This window comes from Meriones unguiculatus, chromosome 2, assembly GCF_030254825.1.
Source record: "Meriones unguiculatus strain TT.TT164.6M chromosome 2, Bangor_MerUng_6.1, whole genome shotgun sequence".
NCBI classification, from domain to species: Eukaryota; Metazoa; Chordata; class Mammalia; order Rodentia; family Muridae; genus Meriones; species Meriones unguiculatus.
Genome location: NC_083350.1, coordinates 73,596,723 through 73,613,740, shown reverse-complemented (window position 1 = coordinate 73,613,740; position 17,018 = coordinate 73,596,723). Strand labels below are relative to the sequence as shown.

At 43.6% G+C, this 17,018-nt stretch overlaps 1 long non-coding RNA gene across 1 annotated transcript in view; it reads left to right on the top strand.

Moving 5' to 3' along the window:
- The window catches only part of LOC132652147 (uncharacterized), a 40,420-nt gene extending 35,004 nt beyond the window's left edge, over nt 1–5,416 (top strand). Inside the window, exon 3 of the long non-coding RNA XR_009589630.1 lies at nt 4,586–5,416. This is a non-coding gene — a long non-coding RNA (uncharacterized LOC132652147). The remainder of the gene's footprint in view (nt 1–4,585) is intronic.
- The last annotated feature ends 11,602 nt before the right edge of the window (nt 5,417–17,018 follow it).

Genomic DNA, 17,018 nt, shown 5'->3' with positions numbered 1-17,018 from the left:
ACACAAACACACACACCTGCACACACAAATGGAGGCATGGGGGAGAGAGCGAAAGCAGTAGAGTGAAGGAGACAGTCACCAGGAAAGAGAGTCCCGAGGGACTGTCATTCCCCAGAAGAGCGTGGGTCCCCTGGTATTGCCTTTCCCGTCTCTTTGGGGGTTGCCCTGACCTCCTCTGGTTTTGTTTTAAACCCGGAGACTGTGGTCAGGCTTTAAAGAAGCCCATGTGTGCTTGCAAATGTAATGTGCTTTCTAATGGGTACTCATGAATTCACTGAAACAGAACAAAAAGGATATGGGAACAAGTTAATATTTTGAGGTTTGACTTAATTAGCACGCCATACCTGAGACTCATTCAACTGTGAGCTGGAGGCCTCAGTCAGGTAGAAGAATCAATGCAAGAACTAAAGTCGGGAAGCAGCCAGCACAGGGACAGGAAGTGCTCCTTCCTACAGGAGGAGCCTCTCCTGCAAGCGTGAAGCATCTTCTCTGGTGCTTGTTAAATACTGTATTTATGCCATGTGTTTGTATACAGTGGGATTAGGGGACCAAGCCGAACCACTGCTGATAGTTGCTTGAAGGGATGTTTGACTAGGAGATTTACACAGTGTTCTTAATAATCTTTTTTATTTATTTATAGAATGTTATCATTCCAAACATACAGAGCTACCATCCCCAAGGAGAGATGCTTTCTATTTGAGGATCACCAGCTCTGCATGTTGATTTTCAAGGAGATAAAAAGAGCATCTGGCCATCATAGCCCAGGCTCACATCTCCTCCCTCTTCATTATGCGAAGAGCAGATGAGATTTTGCTTCATTCCTATTTATACAAATAAAGACAGCAATCTGGGAGCTATGTCACACTGGCATGACGCGCCACCGATCTTGCTGGGTTGAAATGTACACGTTCCATTAACAACAATTATAGTGTATAATTAAGGTTTGGGTTCCCAAGTGGGACTCGGTAGCTTCCTCAGATAGTGATGGGTTTAGGGGAGACATGGTAAAATAAATAGATGCCTTCTATCATCCTCCCACAGTTGTTCTTCCTGCCCTCTTCCCCAGAGCACGCCTAGTGCACATGCCAAAGACGGTCTACAAAGAACATAGCGTTCCCGTGCCCTCTAGTGTAGACAGGGATGAGGCTACTATGAAAATAGACGTTATTTTAGAAGAAAGACACTAGCAAGCAAATCCATCCGGATTTGCCATGCATTTTATGTGGTTTCTACTTAACCGGGTCCTTGCAACAGAGTGAAGTTCAGGTGAAGATGATTTCAAAGGCCCCCCTCCCCCGCAGGAGGCTGTCTGTGGAAGAGTTCCTTTGTAGCCCTCCATTTTCAGGTTTAGGTGGAAAGTTTCTGAGGCATTTGTAATCTTAGTATGCCCATGCACATGTGTAAACAACCACAACAGAGAAAGGGCTAATGACTTTCAGTCCTTGTACCCAGCAGGATCTCTGGACACCTCCTCTCTTCCTGCAGATTCCACTCTTCAGCCTCTAAAGCTATGGTTCTCAAAGGAGTCACGACCCCTTTGGAGGGTGAACAACCCTTTCACAGGAGTCACAGATATAGACAGTACGATTTGTAACAGTAGCAAAATTACAGTTACAAAGTAGCAATGAAAATAATTTTATGGTTGGAGGTCACCACAACTGTATTAAAGTCACAGCGTTGGGAAGGTTGAGAACCACCACAAGGGTGGGTTAAGCAATGCTAATTTTTGTTACTCTGTGAGGCGCATTTTCTCAGGAGAGTTGGGTTGGGAGGTTTCACTAGATCACCCTCCATCAGGACAGGTCGGAGGCACCTTGACGTGTTTCCTCACAGAAGGATCAAAACTGAGTCAAAACTCTTTGCAGGAGTGTATGACTTTGAAGTGTTAGAAAAGATGGCTCAAGACAGAAAAGTCTGTTGATAACGTGAATGGATTTCCTTCATACCTGGAAGCATGAGTGTGATGGGTGGTCAAAACCAAACAAGCAAACAAAACACACACACACACACACACACACACACAGAGAGAGAGAGAGAGAGATTGAACAGGTATAAATAAATGCAGGAATCCTGCTATGAGTAGGTCACGATGGAGTCATTTTGCTGAACATCTGGTATCCACGTTATTCACGACCATCTCCTTTCTCTTTCCTGTAGAGAACTTAATTTGTTTAGACTATGAATTCCCATGAGGTAACAAGTACCTTTCTCTAATTGGAGTGGTCAGAAGTATTCAAGTAAATGTTTTTCTCTGACATCATAGAGAAGCATGGAAGAGTGGCCTCATCTTGTCGGATGCCACATTTGTGTGTCCCAGCTGCAATTGCTATAGCCAACTGTCACGACATAGGAGGGCTTATCCAGTGGTAACAATGAGGACGCCAAGTCACCCAGCTTCTGTGAGCCGAGCCCATCAGACTTCCTGATCCATCAGAGCATATCATATATGTGCACATGCATGCAGACAATGCAACCTACGTGTTTCCACAGCCTTCAGCTACTTTGAGATGGCTTTTCTGTAGCTTGCAGATGAAAGCAGCAGGAATGGCTCCGCTGCTACTTAGGACAGCACAGCACAGCACAGCGATGTGCTTGAATGAGCAGCGTTCCAGAGCACGAGCACTCATGAGGCAAACAGATGACATTTAATGCTCTTCGGGATTTAATTCTGACAAGCGCTCTGTTGCTTCTGACCTTCTGTAACTGGAGAATCTAGAACAATAAAGTCTATGAAAAGAAAAAAATAGATTCTATTCGTTGGCACTTTCATAGATGTAAACAGTGTGTCTTAATTGTACCTACCACAACACCCTCCCCCCTTCAGGAACCCACAGCACCTGCCCTCCCCCTCACGTCCTCTCCTTTTAGTTTTGTAAGTCACTGAGTCCACACAGGGCTGCCCCTGAGGAAGTTGCCTGACTCTGGTGGCTTGAACCTGGGCAGGAGGACACAGCTACGGCAAGTTCCTGAGGGCTGTCACGCTCATCTTATGTCCAGAAGGCGTCATCGCACATTCCCAGCTCTTACATGTTTCAGCCCCCTCTCCTTGATGTTCCCTAAGCTTTGTGTGGGAGGTTGGTATGGACTCCCAGAGTAGAGGAGAGCACTCAGGAGCCACTTCCTCTCAGCCCTTGACCGGTGATGAGTCTGCATTAACTGCTGATCTTTGCAGCGGAATGTTTTCCAGCCGCGGTCGAGGCCAGGACTAACCTGTGGGTATGGACATAAATGTGGAGACGGCAGTTTGGAAAAACACCCACCCAGTAAGATGACACCAGGCTCTCCCTTAGGCCTTGCTTATGACCTTCCGAGCCATGGAATTTTGACCAGGTTTACAGTATCAGTCTTGAATTCCCTCCTGAGGGGCAGCCCTCCAAAACAATGCAAAAGCCCCTGGTCTCCCCCATCACCTTTGTGTCACTGCTACATCAGTGAGTGCAGTCTGTCAGGCAGTTCCCAAGTTCATTGCTAGATGATTTCATTGATGATGATTTTTCTCTCCCAGTGACCTCCATAGTACCTTCTGGAACTCTGAAAGCTAGCCAGTAGGACAGATGATTAAGCTTGATTTCTCTATGTCCTGCAACTAGAGTGTGTCATGTTTTCAGCAATAGGGTCGATCTTACCACTTAGCTCTGGTAGGCAGAAGAGCAATGACAGCAACTTGTGTTGTTTTGGATGCCTCTGAACCTTAGGGACAGGTTCTAACATTGTTTTGTGAGCATGAATAGGACATGAAAGAAAAACCAGAAGAAATGTATCAGATCGTCCAATAGCTCTTGAAGTGATTGCCTTGAAATGCATCCCCAAAAATTGAACTGGATACTTTTTCATGTCCTTGGAAGGGGAGGATGCAGTCAGGAGATACTTCCCATGGAGAAGATGACACCCCGCTGAGAAAGAATAGAGCTTAGAGCTAGACAGTCCAACCTTTAAACGCCTGGCTGTGTGACCACACTGGAGTACTTGAACCCTGATGGCAAGGCTGTGTGTGATCTTCAGGACGGTGTCTGAGGAAGAGCTCAGCGCAGTGTTTGGTTCACAGTCAGCATCCCCCAACTCCTAGAGAAGAGGCCAAGGGCATGCTTCAAAGGGCATAATCCCTGGAGGACAGAGTGACATGAAAGACATTCTTTAAAGGAGTCACAGAGTGAGGAAAAGCGATGCTCTGATAAAACACAATCTAAATCCCACTGGATAATGACATGAATTAGAAGAACAAGTGCAAGGATCTAACTTGGGTGAAGCCTGTACACCTGCATTGCCTGAGTGATGATGTTTCATTGATTGAAGTCTTGGAAAGACGACTTTCCGAACCCGTTAGGGTTTCACAGCTGCATAATGGAAGTGTTACTGACCCTTCACCTTTTGCCGTCTCAGTTGGACCATGAGTTCCCCACTGAGAACCCTTCCATCGGAAAGCACCTTTTCAGGTGTTAAACAGAAGGTCTTTCCAGAGAGCGATGTGGAAGGCAGACGGGCCTCTGCCCTTTTTCAGTTTTCTCTTTGGCAGTGTTGTGGAATTGTGTGTATCTATCTATCTAGTTTGTTCCCTGGCACTGACAAAATTCATGTGTGTCCTCAGGTTGTCCTTGTGGTTGCCTCGTTCTTCTAGAACCCATGTCACGATGCATCAAGTGTCACTTGAAAGAGAAGATGAAACTGCATTTGAAATGGCATTGAGATTCATCCCTGGACCCCAGGACGTGACAGACAGTTACCCCACACCACCACATATGACATGGCTGTGAGACTCATCCTGAAACCACAGGAAGTGACAGAGAGTGACCCCAGACTCCCACATATAAGTGAATTATGAATTGTACACTTATGCATGACTGAAGCAGATATGTTCTAGCATTTTTTTTGTTTCCATGACGCCTTTCCAAGAGGGGCCTTTCCTAGTTGAGTGCTTTGTGGTGTCTAGTTTATCAGAGAGATTTCCTTCCTTCCTTCCTTCCTTCCTTCCTTCCTTCCTTCCTTCCTTCCTTCCTTCCTTCCTTCCTTCCTTCCTTTTTTTCCTCCCTTTCTCCCTTTCTCTCTCTCTGTCTGTCTTTCACTCTCACTCTCTATCTCTTGCCTTGAGCACATAGTCTCCACAATCCTTCTACCTCGGCTCTAGAGTATTTAAACTATAGTCATGTATATATCACCATGCTAGGCCACGAAGGAGATTTTGATTAAACAACAACAGCCTCAATAAGAGAGGAAGCCAAGCAGAAAAAGCAATTTGGCTTTGTAGCCTGACTACTGAGGCACACAGTTTCCCGTTTGGAAGTTGTGCCTGTTCCTCATTGTTTCAGTGACGTTAGACTTCTGAATTTGGACCCCTTGTTTTCAAATTTCCAAGGATGGCAGATAGCATGGGGGGCAGCTCCAATGTAACATCCTAAATTCAATAAACACAGTTATATTTGCAGCAAATCCCTATGACTGGCAGTTGCCCCTTTTGCTGCCCATGTAAATGAACAGAATGTTGGATAAACATGTCCTGTGTTGACTTTCCATGATTTCTCCCACAGCATGGCTGCAGCTGCTCCAGGCCAAAGAGGTGCCACCCAGAGGTGCTCGAATTGCCTCCCCTCTAATTACTCCTGTTCTGATGGTGCTAGGGTTTCATTGCTGTGAAGAGACACCATGACCAAGGCAGCTCTTACAAAGGAAAACATTTAATTGGAGCTGTCTTAGAATTTCAGAGGTTTAGTCTATTATCATCATGGCGGGAAGCATGGCAGCATGCAGGCAGACATGGTGCTGGAGGAGCCAAGAGTTCCGCATCTTGATCTGCAGGCATCAGGGAGATACTGCCTGTCACGCTAGGCTTAGCTTGTGCATAGGAGACTTCAAAGCCCGCCCCCACCATGACATGCTTCTTCTGACAAGGCCACACCTCCTCCACTCCCTGTGGGTCAAGCATTCACAAATGTAGTCTATGGGGGCCATTCCAATTCAAATCAACATAGCACCTTTTTTGATGCTGGGAAAGAACCGACAAGTATCTTTCGTGTGATGGAAAGGTGAGATAGGGGTTGACAGGTGAAGATGCATTCAGACAAAAGCAACAAAACTGAGGGAAAGAGGAGGGCAAGAGTCTTTTCTAGACTGGTGTTTACTTGCTGCCCAAGTTGTCATTATTTTTTGTTTTCTGTGAAGGAAATCACTCTGCCAGTGTTAAATACTGAACCGTAACTGTAGTGCTATTTGCTGAGTTTTGTTTCCATTGACACAGATGGTTGCAAATACTCATACTCTTTCATTTCCATGTTCATAATTATACATTCTGAATAATGTGATTAATGTTTCTGAAGAAAATGTTAATGGCATAAGGATTTTGAGAATGCTTACACTCTACCTTAATTCTCTAGTAACAGAACTAAAATTTAATGACCAAAGACACTATTCTGCACTTTGGTGAATGTTGATGGGGTCCCAACATGTGTCATGTAGTATGCTCTGAGCTATAGATGAAAATGGAAGAAAGGGTAAAGCATGGGCCGCCGCTAAGGCACCCACAGTCCAAAAGACTGGACCAGGTGTTACAGACTTACAGCCGGCTGTGGCAAGTTGACGAGACAGTTATAGGGCGGGACACGGAGCCTGTGCTGAGGCTGCCGAGCATAATGCAGCTGCTCACACGGGTCTCGGAGGAAGGAGCACTCAGTGTGATTCAGTCCATTTGAGGAGCTTTAGCAATGTTCTCATGAGCTCCTCAAATACTGCCCGCTTCTGGCATTTCTACATAATCATTAAGCCCTCTCCCAAAGTTAAATTTTTTTATGGTGTGACGTGCTTTACCGCTACCAAAGCATTTGTATGTGTCTTTTAGATGAGGGGCTGGCCATGAAGAGACTAAGGAGGAGCGTGCCCAAGTCATGGAGTTGGCTCACCAACAGATGCAAGGCTGTGAGCAAGGTTTTCCTAACTGCTTCAGTCGTGTGTGTGTGTGTGTGTGTGTGTTTTCCACATCACCATGCTGAAAGGCCTCCTACTGCCATTTCACAAGTGGGCCTCCTAGGGATACTGCACTGGCCATTGAGCTCTTCAGATCCTCATTCTGCGTACCCCCTATCTGTTACAGACCACCCCTATGTCCTCTGTCTAGTAGGTAAGTGCTGCTGTCTCTCAGCTCTTTCCTCTCCCCACTCTCTCTGGGCTCACACTGATGCTCAGGGCATGCATTTCCTAGAAAAGAGGCCTCTCCTGTATCCACATCCAACCCTAAGCTGTCCCAGCGGCAGCATCTGACAAATACACCGACTAAACGGTTGGCATTTCTCCTGGATGCTCTCAAGTACCACGTAGGCTCAGTTTGCTCTTCTCTCTCTCCCACTCAAAGCTGGAGCCGTCCTCGTGATCTTTACTCACTTCATGTCGGCACCATCTGCCCAGACAAGCCGGAGTAAAGCCAATGAGTTTACTTCTTCTGTCTCTTCACACATTACCTTTAGCTCGATCAACATGTCTTGATTTCGTCTCCTAAATCTGTTTTTTTTTTTAATTTGAATACTCTCTTTCTCATTCTTGCTGCCATTGTCTTGTATATTTAAATAGCATCTACAGTGTGACTGTGGATTTCTTGAGAGCATATTGAGGATGTGAGCAAGTGATATGTCTGTGCCTGCATTCACTCACCAGCTAAATTCCACAAAACAAAAACAAAAACAAAAACAAAAACAAAAACAAAACAAAAACCCTTATGGAGAAAAAGAAATTTTATCACAGCAGGAAGAGTGTGTTAATCCTCCTGGCTCAGTGCTGCAGTGTGGCTGACCTCAGCCAAGGCCACTCGGAGCAGGACGCTTTAGCCTGTCCCATCTGCATTCCAGACTCAGAGCTTCCTATGACGTTCAGCTGCTACTTTTTGAGCATCTGCACATCAGAGGAGTGTTTTTTTTTTTTTTTTTTTTTTTAGAGTAATAGACAAAACAATTGGGTCCCGAAACCAAAGCAAGTCAGTGAGCTTCCTGATATTCACCCGCCTCTGCTCATGTGTTCAAGTTCCAGTGGCAAACCCTCGGCTCCTCAGACCCACCCAATCCCCCTTTTAAAGGTTCTATTTTTCAACACTGTTGCACAGAGAATGGAGTTTCTCCTGTGAACTTTGGGGACATAGTGAAGCCATATGATGTAAGGTGCCTGTTGAAATGGGGGGGGGCGCTGCATGAGGCAAATCTTGCAGGCCAAGGATTAGACGAAATTGGTCAGGGAACTTGCCATCTGATTCAACGGTCTCTGGTACCCAGGCTTAGACAGGGAGTCAGGGCCCCGCTTCTTAGCAGCTGGTCAACTGTGGAAGGTTGAAGGGACGGTTGTATTTCTATGCCGCTAGCTGTGACTTGATGTTCTGCTTCTGCTTATCATGTGTACTGAGCCTTTTGTTCGCAGCACACTGGTGACTTTAAGTACTTGTGCGTATAGAGTTGGGTGGATGGGGAGAAAAGCTAGTGGAAGCCTGGTGATAGAGCAAGGCGGCTTCTTGATGTGAGAAAAGCTGATGATTTTACCAACTGGAAACGGAAGGAAGACACTCTGATTCTGTTTTCCTAACTCCGAGAAGGCATACAGTGTGGAGAGGCCAAGGGAATGTACCTTCAGGGGGATGTTGGCCCTGGTTCCAGAAAAGAGAGTAGAGACCATTCTTAAGATACTCAGAGATGCTTCGGTTGTGGAAGGAATCTGCAGTTTCTATCAACCTGTGCTGGGTGCCAGGGGCAATTACATAGTTTTCCAGTGATGAACTAAGTGCGTTTCTTGGCAAATGTACCCCCTTAGCCTGTGTTTGTCTATGTGGAATTCTCCGAGGCCCTAGTAAATTGCATTTACTTAAATTTCTGAAGTATGAAGAGTGACAGGAAAACTCCTCTCTTTGGCTGAGCTTTCATGTGAGGTGCTAAGAGGTGGAAAATAATACCAATCATCTGGGTTCTGTCACTGTCTTGATGAACTCTTCACCTCAGTGGCTAAAGCATTCGCAGTAGACCTGCTGGGTGATGAAAATGAAGGGTACCCTCCTTGAACAGTACAGGGAAGGGGAAAGATGGAATTGTAGAGAACCAATGGAAAGGTCCAGAATGTTTTTTATTCAACACGGAAGCCTACAATTTTTCTTCTTGTGGTAATAATTTTGAGTTTTCATAAAATTATATGCTAGCTTTGTAAAATTAAATAAAAACTTAAAATTATGCCATGTAGTATTTTGCGTAAACACAGGCATTAATGTCGTCCATGTCTATTTCTAATTATTTTACTATTTTGGTTCTCTACATTTTCCTAGGGAAGCTTAGTTTCATTTTCATTTCTTGTTGCTATGATGAGAAGATTCTGACATTAGGAAGAAAGGATATAATTTAACTCTCAGACCAAGTCCATCACAGTAGGGAGTCTAAGGCAGTGGGACCCTGAAGCCGCTGGTCATACCGTATCCATAGAGAATAACAAAGAACAGTGACCACAGGCTACTTCCACCGAGCCGGCTTTCTCCACTTCACAGTCGTGGATGCCAGGCCTGGAATTGGGTGCTGCCCACAGGGGACAGCTTTTCCCACTGTAATTAATGTAATAAAGATGCCCTCCCACCCCACCACCCAATAATGTCCAGGGACCTGTTGCCAGGTGTTTCCTGCTTCTAGATTCTGTCAAGTTCGCAATACAAATTGTCACATTTGGCAATTTATATTCTCTTGGAAACAGGCCACTCTCTTAAGATTCCATGGATATCTTCTGTGTTTGTTACCTCCTAATTCCTGATTTAATCTATTTTAAGTTATTTTTTTTTAATTTTTCAATGGAGTAGCTATAAGATTTTAAATTTTATTTTGACCTAATTTTGAATTTTTAGATTTATTTATTTTTTTCCTTTTCATATTGGGATTGAACTTGGGGTTTTGCATGTGTCAGGAAAGAGCTTTATGGCTGAGCTATATCCTCAATGCAGGCTTTATTTTTTAATTTCTGTTTTTATAATACTTAAATTTTTATTCTGCTCTTTATTAATCCCTTCAGTGCTCCTCCCTTGTTGGAATTTTCTAGTATATTTACACGGATGCTTTGTAAATGCATGCATTCCTTCGTGCTTATTAAGCAAAATGCTTTGCCAGCTTTAACACAAACTTCTTTGTGTTCAGCCCGTGCCTTTGGTCAGCAGTGGCTTTCTTCTGAGCTTCAGGGATTGCGTCCTCTCCATTTCATACTTTTCTCTTTTCCCAGGAACTTGAGGTTGCCTAGTGAGATGTGTGAGTGTGTGGGAGTGTGAGTGTGTGTGGTGGAATTGAGGAGGAGGAGGAGGAGGAAGAAGGCGAGGTGGTAGTGGTAGTCTCAAATTTACCCGTAACACACAGTCATATTTGCTTAAGTGGCAGGCCTGGAAGTACTGTGCTCATTCTGATCACAGAGCCTTGACTGGGTTCAGTCAGATGGCCCCACCACCTGCAAAGGATGCTGGATAATGTAGTTTAGTAATGATTTCAGTAAAAAACAAAACAAAACAAAACAAAACAAACAAACAAACAAACAAAAAACATAAAAATAGATATTTGGTGTACACTAAATGGTTCTTCTCAATCCTCAAATTTTCTCTTGTCCCTGATATTTATCAGAAAACATGGATTTTCTTACAAGCTTTGCCTCCAGATGCTATCCTGTCTTCTGTCTTAACTTCTTTATGTCCTTCTGTTGTGTGCAGGTTTCTGCTTGAAAAGCGTATACCTAGGTTGAAAACTTCTGTCAGCACCAGTGTTTCAGTTGGAGGGTTGCCTTCTGGTGATCACAGGTGTAGGCATTTTCCACCATTTTATCTTCTATCTATCTTTATTACAATTTTCGTGTTTTCTGCTTTCCTTGACTCTTAATTTTGGCCCCCTGCCATGATTTAAACACAGCCACCTTTGCTCTGTAAGTATGACTCTGGAAACTTTACCACATCTAGATAGCTTAAGAAGATCTAATATATTTCATTTTTAAAATCTTCCTTTTATGAAAACATTAGGACTTCAGAGTTCTTTAATTCTAAACATGTTAACTATTTTACATTTATTTTATTTTGGAGGGGTGAATTCCATATGCAAATACTGTGTTTACATCCTTTCACCCCGCCAGCTCCTTCCGTGTCTCCCCCAAGTCCTCTCAGATGTCTAACATTTTCTTCTGAAATTATTATTGTTGCATGCACACAAACATATATAAATTCAACCTGTTGCTCACATGTATGTATATGTGTCCATAGCAGGCCACTTTGGGTTAGATAAGCTATCAGGAGGTTTGTCTCTGATTCCCCCTTTCTTAGCAGCCATTAATTGCGTGTAGTTCTTCACCTAGAGGCTGGGCCTTGTGAAATTTTCCTCCCTATTTCATGTCAACTGGTGTTATTACTGCTCTGGTCTTCTTTAGGCGACCATGTTGTTGGGATTTCGTGTGCACAGCTTCCTGTTGTATGTAGAAGATACTGTCTCATAGCAGACGTCCTGGCCCTTTGGCTCTTAAAATCTTTCCGCCTCTTCTTCAGCATTCCCTGAGCCTTAGAATTCCGTACACACTTCCAGTGTATCTTGATTATATTCACAAATACCCATGTACTCCTTCATGTAATTGCTTAGTTCAATACTATTGATCAGTAGTGATGAGCAGATTTATAAGCACGGACCTCCAAGGTTGCCTGGCAACTCTATCTTCCTTCCTTAGATTTTGCACTGCTTTCTGAGGCAGGACATCATCTCCCACATTCTGTCCCCTCCTTCCTGCTGTACTATGTCTGTGAGCAGTTTCTTTTGCACGTTGAGATTCCTTGGCAGGTTTTCCTCATGTTTCTATCCCAGTGATTTCATACTAACATGCAAATGTTACTAGAGAAGAGACCTGATCTGTTTTACACATTTTTTTCCCATTAGCAGGACTATGACAGAAAATAGAATAACAAAAACCAGGCGACTAATAAAATCTCTACGGAATGAGAAAAATACTGACCCAAGGAATTGAGCTGCGACCCTCCTTCTGTTAAGATTTATGTAGGCTGTTAGGTGACAAACATGGGATTATCTAGAGGGTTCAGCGGCAATTTATATAAGCAAGTTGGCCTGCCTTCCGTGCCTGAAAGGCATTTGCACAGTGTGTGCATCAGGATACCATCTTCTTCAAGACCAAGACGTGTCGAGCAGTTCAGTGGCCTGCTCACAGCCCTGCAGTGCCCCTCTGCTCAGAGAATAGCTTGTCAACCGTCAGTCTGAGCAAAAATCGGGGCTATGGAAAAACAAGGCTTTAAGAAAGGCTATTCCATCGAGGCTAAATAGTAAGAGAATGGTTAAATTTCAGACTCACACTTTAAGCAAGCAAACTCTTGAAGTCAGAGAATGGTTCACAGTGGTCTTCCACAAATCTAAAGTGTGAAACCAGAACTTGGCACTGAGCGCAGAGATTACCACCCCTGAAGACGCCCTAGAGAGGCTCCAGATGAGAAAGAGCCAGGAAGGGTGACTTGGGCATTTCCGGCAGCTTGCATTTCATCCTCCTGTTCTTGAGGGAGGGTGTGCAAGCTAAACTGTTTTAGTAACCCCTCCAAGAACCATCCTTAGGTATCATTGTGCGAGATCTGATAGCATTTGTGTGCACTACCTTGTAGGGCCTATATCCTCAGCTGTAGCTAAGCCCTGTGACTAGGTGACAGGCTTTGCCTTTTCTTCTTCTTCATTTTGTTTTGAGCCACAGGGACGACATCTCTAAATCAAAGATTGCAACACCAGAATCACTACAAAGGTAAGGTAGTGATTATGCGAGACTTGATGAAAAAAAAAAAAAAGAAGAAGATAAACTGGCCTGCAAATTGTGAAGTGACTTGACAATCGACATTACTCATGTGATAAGCATTTGTTGAAAGGCACATCAAGTATATTAAGGCTTACAGTCATTTGCCAGACATACCGTTTGATGTTACATACCTTTTTAATCTACCGGTTGTGAAGCTTCAAAGAGAAAGCTTTAAAAAATTCTATTTTGTGTAATAATACTATTTTTGTCTCATTGGTAGGATTTCAAAAATAAGGTAGGGTTTTTAAATGCATATTTTAAAAATGCGTTTTATTTTTAATTGTGTGTCTGTGTTGGGGGATATGAGGGCAGTATGTGCCAGCAGAGTGTGCAGAGGCCGGAAGAACGTATCCGGTCTGCCGGGGCTGGTGACTGTGATCTGTCTAACCTGAGATCCGAACCCAGGTTTTCAGCCAGAGCAGGGCACGCCCTTAACCACTAATCCATCTCTCAATCCACGTAAGCCAGGGTTTAAAAAAAAATCAAGGAGCATGGAGATCTCTCAACACTTGCTCCTCGAGTTTATTAATAAAGAGAGAACTGTGCCAAAGGTGCACGCTTCAGTTAGAAATAAGGAGAGGAAATCATTCGCAAGGCCTACTTGGTTAAGTGCAATTAAGCTAGCCTGTAATTTTTGTATTAGACTGCTGGTAGTTGGAAACCAAGTATTTTGGAGCTACTCATTAAGTAAATGGCCTAGATCAAGGATTTTTCTATGACTGTAAACACAAGAAGAGAAAGATGTCTCTGAAACCTTTGGTCTTCTAAGATACAGGCTAATACAAGTTGATAAACAGGTCATTCTAGACTTTGCCAGGCTCATGGGAGGTGCTGCCCAAGCCCCTGTCATTCTGGGAGGAACCACTGCCAGGTTATCAGTCCATTTGCTGCTGCCATTGCTTGTGTCTCCTCTGAAAGGCTGACTATTAGATAACATTATGAGTCCTTGATTGTCAGTTTCTTTATGTCTGGAGAGTGAACTGGACAAGGATGCTGTGAGGCCAGATTCAGGTTAGAGGTGATGAGCAAAGCTGACTCAGAGAAGCTTTGTGGATCCTCAAACTACTAAACATTGTCTGGGGACTTCGTTCAAATATACATTCTGGTTCAGGAAGAACTACAATCAATGTGGTCTCCAATGTGACATCAGTGATGCTAGCCTTCGTATCACATTGCATGGTGAGGGTTTCCACAGTACAGGAAATGCCAGCCTATTCAATTAAAAAACAAACAAACAAACAAAAACGGACAAGTACTGATCTTCAGTGTTTGTTCTTGTCAAATTGACACAGCCTAGAGTCACCTGGGGGTGAGGGGGAGGAAAGAGTCGAGTGAGCGTCTTTACCTGCTTTGTCTGTGAAGGACTGCCTTGATTGCTGACTAACGTAGGAGCGTCCAGCCCACTGTGAGCCGCACCATCCCCTAGGCAAGGGGTGCCACGCCCCGGCCATGTGAGGAAGCCAGCTGAGTAGGAGCGCTGGCGAGGGAGCCAGCAAGCTGAATAGCAAGCAGCCGAGGGTTCTCCTTCAACTTCCTGCTTGAGTCCTTGCCCTGAGCTAACCCGGTGACAGACTGCGACCTCTCACGCCAGATACACCCTTTTCTCCCCTAAGTTGCTTTTGTTCAGACCGGTTAATCACAGCAACAGAAGGGCTACGAGGGCGCTTCTCAGGAGTCAAGACTACGTTGCTTTCTTTGGGTGTTTTCTCAAGTTCTCTAAGTTTGTGTCCCCTTGAGGCTGGCTGCGCTTGGTGGGAAGATGGCCTCTTGCAATCCCTGTGTCTTAGTTCCTTACCTTTTCTGCTTCAGACAGGAAATAATCTCCCAGTATTACGTGGAAAATTCTTAGGATTTTTTTTTTTTTTCTGATTATGTGGATGAAAAGAAATGACCGGCTTAGCAACAAAGGAACCTAAAAGTAGGTAAAATTCTCACAGCCATCGGGAAAATGGATGCTGGAAAAATGAACCAAGAATGCTCAATCAGGAAGATAGCAACCAAATCAACTTTCAGAAATGTGATATGTATATCTTGTCTGTTGTGATATGTATATATTGTCCTTGACAATAGAGCAAGGTAATGTAAATGTTTGTGGAAAAAATGGTCATATCTGGGTGCAGGTGGGTCTGGTGTGTAGTAGGCAGAGCGTTATGATTGTGGGTGATAGACTCTAAACAAACATTTTAGCTGATAGGTTGTCAATGGTTCTAAATTACTCACCAAATAAAATTATTTCTGTTGAAATTGAGTGTGAGCTGGAGAACATCTGAACTTGTATTTTATGTCACTAATGAGGGTAGTCCTCTAGAATTGACCTGTAACTTTACAGTTTGTGCTAAAATTATAATTCTGCAGCATGACCTTGGCTCACTGCTATATGGTTTCTAGAGAAAAGAAGGAAGGGTGCCGTTGGTGAACCACAGACTCTTAAATGACAAGTTGAGTCTTTAAAACCCTTACTACTCAAAGTATAATTAATATGCAGATGGAGGCATCACTTCTCTTAGGGCATTGTCAGCAATGTGGAGATGGAACAATATTGGTATTCATCAATGGAATGTACAGATAGGTCCATTTCTCAAGGAGTTAAACTTTTAGACAAATAGCAATGGTAAAATAATAAGCTATAAGCTAACTATAAAATCTCTTGGCTATCGTTATCTTAAATAGCTAAAATGAAAAGGGGTAGGTGAAGTGGAAGTTTCTGGTTTCCTTGAAGATGCAGCTTTGTCATGTGATGTTTTGCTGCAAGCTGGGCGCATGGTGTTTTGCTGGAGGTTGACTTGTGAGAGGCCACATGATATTTTGCTGTGACCTCTCTCATTGGAGGGGTGTGACTTTGGCCAGCTGAGGACATCCATGGGTGGACTCTGAGGAGAGGAGATATACAGAGGCCCATGCACAGTGACATGTCACATTCAGGATTGACATCGCTGCACAGTTCTTCATGCTTCACTTGACTTCACATCTCTAGGATCACTTGTCAGTGAGAAGGTCCCGTATTGAGAAGGGCAAATCAAAGAACAGAAAGAACCAGTGGTGTGTCAAGAAGGAGTCATTCATTTTCTTCATTGCTATTATCAGCCTCTCAAAGAAACTTTACTAAAATGGCTTGTGAGTGACCAGGTGGAGAGATGAAGGTTTGGTTTTGAATACTGCAGAATGAAAGAGCTTGTATGGGTTCATCTAAGGCTCAGATGACTACTGAACAATTAGATGCAAGTACGTGTGAGCTAGACACACAGTAAAGACCTACAGACTGGATAAAAGCCACCGAAATGTTAATTTTCCCAGAGAAGGAGCACTGTGCCCTTTATATGTCAAATAAAACACTTTAGGTGGGCAGTCTCTTGTGCTGTATATGCAAGCCCTGTTGAATTGCTTTTAGCATGGCTACAGTGTTCACTCATTTACTGTCTGCTTTTCAAACTATGGTGAAAACTGTGGCTCAAGGGCTCCTTTGCATTGGTGTTCTGTGTAACATTACAAGCCCAGTATAAAGCACCAGTCTGAGAATATTGATCAGATTTGTGTCTCATCTTATCCAATGGTACTGAAAACTTAGAATGAGTCATAAGAAAATGGGAAAGGGCAAAGTAAACTGACTATCTACATGAAAATCTCCCCAGCTTTAAAGAGCCTAAGGTGCAGGGATCCTTGTGGAAGGGGTGGAAAGATTGTGACAGGATTGAGGAGTTTGCTATGAGTTTGCTGTGAGTTGTGTCTAGTAATATCAGGAACTACACCAACATGACTGCCCAAATGTGAGCTGAACAAGGATGACACTAATGAACACATCAAACTGGATGGACAAAAACCCTAAATAAAGAGATACATGCAATGGAGGAAAGCTATAATAGTAGGAGAAGTGGCTTCCTCAAGGAAGAGCACACCAACTGATTGCCCAGGGCCAAATGGTCAGCTCTGCAAACCTACATAGAAATAGCACTATATGGACTGAACAGATTATATTTAGGAATGTATATGTATGTACATATACTTTTTATATGCATGCAAAAACAGTAAAAAAAATAGAAGACATGAATTTGAAGAAGAGTGGGGGGTTTGGAGAGAGAAAAAAGGGAAGGGAGAAATGTAATCAAATTACAACCTTAGAAATAAACTTCCAAAAAATAGAAAAAAAAAAGGAAGCAGAATGAATGGATATGATAGTAACTGATTGAAGCAATGGTCTTTAAGCAGCACAGGTGAAGGTTAGAGGG